Raw genomic sequence first — 3,622 nt, 5'->3', positions numbered from 1 at the left:
CTACGGGTCGGGGTTAGGTCTCTCACTGTTGTTTGTGCCTACGGGCCGAACGGCAGTGCAGAGTACCCGACCTTGGAGTCTCTGGGAGGGGTGCTGGAAAGTACTCCGACTGGGGACTCTGTCGTCCTACTGGGGGACTTCAACGCCCATGTCGGCAACGACAGTGACACCTGGAGGGGCGTGATTGGGAGGAACGGCCCCCCTGATCTGAACCCGAGCGGTGTTCAGTTATTGGACTTCTGTGCTAGTCACAGTTTGTTTATAATGAACACCATGTTCAAGCATAAGGGTGTCCATCAGTGCACGTGGCACCAGGACACCCTAGGCCGCAGGTCGATGATCGACATTGTGGTCGTTTCATCTGACCTGCGACCATATGTTTTGGACACTCGGGTTAAGAGAGGGGCGGAGCTGTCAACTGATCACCACCTGGTGGTGAGTTGGATCCGATGGCAGGAGAGGAAGCTGGACAGACTCGGCAGACCCAAACGTACTGTAAGGGTCTGCTGGGAACGCCTGGCCGAGTCTCCTGTCAGAGAGATCTTTAACTCCCACCTCCGGCAGAGCTTCAAGCAGATCCCGAGGGAGGCTGGAGACATTGAGTCCGAGTGGACCATGTTCTCCGCCTCCATTGTCGAAGCGGCCACTCGTAGCTGTGGCCGTAAAGTCTCCAGTGCCTGTCGAGGCGGGAATCCCCGAACCCGGTGGTGGACACCGGAAGTAAGGGAAACCGTCAAGCTGAAGAAGGAGTCTTATCGGGCCTGGTTGACTTGTGGGACTCCTGAGGCAGCTGACAGGTACCGGCAGGCCAAGCGGACTGCTGCCCGGGTGGTTGTGGAGGCAAAAACTCGGGCCTGGGAGGAGTTTGGTGAGGCCATGGAGAAGGACTATCGACTGGCCTCGAAGAGATTCTGGCAAACCGTCCGGCGCCTCAGGAGAGGGAAACAGTGCCCTACCAATGCTGTTTACAGTGGAGGTGGGAGGCTGTTGACCTCAACTGGGGATGTCGTCGGACGGTGGAAGGAGTACTTCGAGGATCTCCTCAATCCCACCGTCACGTCCTCCATTGAGGAAGCAGAAGCTGAGGGCTCAGAGGTGGACTCGTCCATCACCCAACCCAAAGTCACTGAGGTAGTCAAGAAACTCCTCAGTGGCAAGGCAACGGGGGTGGATGAGATTCGCCCTGAGTACCTCAAGTCTCTGGATGTTGTGGGGCTGTCTTGGCTGACACGCCTCTGCAGCATCGTGTGGCGGTCGGGGACAGTGCCTCTGGGATGGCAGACCGTGGTGATGGTCCCTCTTTTTAAGAAGGGGGACCGGAGGGTGTGTTCCAACTACAGGGGGATTACACTTCTCAGCCTTCCCGGGAAAGTCTATGCCAGGGTACTGGAGAGGAGAATACGGCCAATAGTAGAACCTCGGATTCAGGAGGAACAGTGTGGTTTTCGTCCAGGCCGTGGAACGCTGGACCAGCTCTACACCCTCTACAGGGTGCTGGAGGGTTCATGGGAGTTTGCTCAACCAATCCACATGTGTTTTGTGGATTTGGATTAGGCATTCGACTGTGCCCCTCTCGTGGCATCCTGTGGAGGGTGCCTCGGGAGTATGGGGTTTGTGGTCCTTTGCTAAGGGCTGTCAGGTCCGTGTACGGCCTAAGCACGAGCTTGGTTCGCATTGCTGGCAGTAAGTCGGACTTGTTCCCAGTGCATGTCGGACTCCGGCAGGGCTGCCCTTTGTCACCGGTTCTGTTCGTAATATTTATGGACAGAATTTCTAGGCGCAGCCAGGGGCCGGAGGGTGTCAGGTTTGGGGACGACACGATCTCGTCTCTGCTATTTGCGGATGATGTTGTCGTGTTGGCCCCTTCAAACCAGGACCTTCAGCATGCACTGGGACGGTTTACAGCAGAGTGTGAAGCGGCTGGAATGAAAATCAGTACCTCCAAATCCGAGGCCATGGTCCTCAGTCGGAAAAGGGTGGCTTGCCCACTCCAGGTTGGTGGAGAGTTCCTTCCTCAAGTGGAGGAGTTTAAGTATCTCGGGGTCTTGTTCACCAGTGAGGGAAGGATGGAATGGGAGATTGACAGACGGATCGGTGCAGCTTCTGCAGTAATGCGGTCGATGTACCGCTCCGTTGTGGTGAAGAAAGAGCTGAGCCACAAGGCGAAGCTCTCAATTTACCGGTCAATCTACGTTCCTACTCTCACCTATGGTCATGAGCTTTGGGTCATGACCGAAAGGACAAGATCCCGGATACAGGCGGCTGAAATGAGCTTCCTCCGCAGGGTGGCTGGGCAATCCCTTAGAGATAGGGTGAGAAGCTCGGTCACCCGGGAGGAGCTCGGAGTAGAGCCGCTGCTCCTCCACATCGAGAGGGGTCAGCTGAGGTGGCTTGGGCATCTGTTACGGATGCCTACTGGACGCCTTCCCCGGAAGGGCCCGTAGAGTTGTATTTATTCACATGATTTCCCTTTCGCTCTTTCTCTCGTTGCCGTGCCTGGTAGTGTCTTTGTCCCGGTTGGTGTAGAGGACTATTCCCATTTAGCTGGCAGTTACTTCCAGAGCAAAATAACCATAATAGCCACCGGTGATGCGTTCTGCGTGTCTATAGGCACGACATTTAGCTCTCTCTCTCGGAGGACTATGGTGATTACCGGACTAGAGGACGATATGCTAGTTATTATTAACAATGTTGTTTTGGGCTTAACTTGTTTTGTTTAAATTGATTTTGTTTAATTCGTTTTGTTTAAAGTGATCTTGTTTGAATTCGTTGTGCTTAGTGATTTTGTTTAATTAGTTTTGCTTAAAGTGGTTTTGTTTAATTCGTTTAGTTTAAAGTGGTTTTGTTTAATTCGTTTTGTTTAAAGTGGCTTTGGATAAAAGTGTCTGCCAAATGAATAAATGTAAATGTATTAAGATGATGGCCTGTGTTTCTTTTAATGCCTTAAATTAAATGTTATTTTGTATTTTAGATGGTGTGTGAAATAAATTGTTTGCCATCTTCCCTTTGGTCTGCTACCTGTCTCAGCCAATAACGAACCTGTGAACTTTTGGTGATTTCTTAATTTCGGGTCCCCGGCCCTATCCGGGGTGGCGTAGTCGGCTCATGCTTTGATTTATCTCCTTTCACAGTAGGCCATCGCCACATTAGCAATGTGGTCATTGAAGGACAGCTCTTAATTTGACTAGGAAGTATGCATATTGTGCAAAACCTTAACAGTGCAAACATACAGTGCATGCATTCATCTGTTTCTTATACTATAAGAACATTCTATGATCATCAGTACATACCAACGTAAAATTATGTTAAGACATAAACATACAATTTCACAAGTTATTTATCAATACATAATCAATGATTGCAAGTAAATGCACCACAAAGAACGCTGAAAATGAACAAGACAAACAATTTCAGTCAGTAAGAGATTTTATCCTATAATTTATTCAGGGAGGGTGGATAACATTTTATTTATAGAAAGTCATTCAAACACACATACAGACACAATATTTTGTTTCAAAACATTCTTATAATAAAACATCAGTTTTACCGAGATTCATTTTATCAACTTACCTGCGAATGTGTTTGGGAAACAAAATAAATGGGCTTCAATGTGATGTTTGGA

This window comes from Barbatula barbatula, assembly GCF_947034865.1.
Source record: "Barbatula barbatula genome assembly, chromosome: 24".
Taxonomy (NCBI): Eukaryota; Metazoa; Chordata; class Actinopteri; order Cypriniformes; family Nemacheilidae; genus Barbatula; species Barbatula barbatula.
This window is presented reverse-complemented; position numbering follows the sequence as displayed.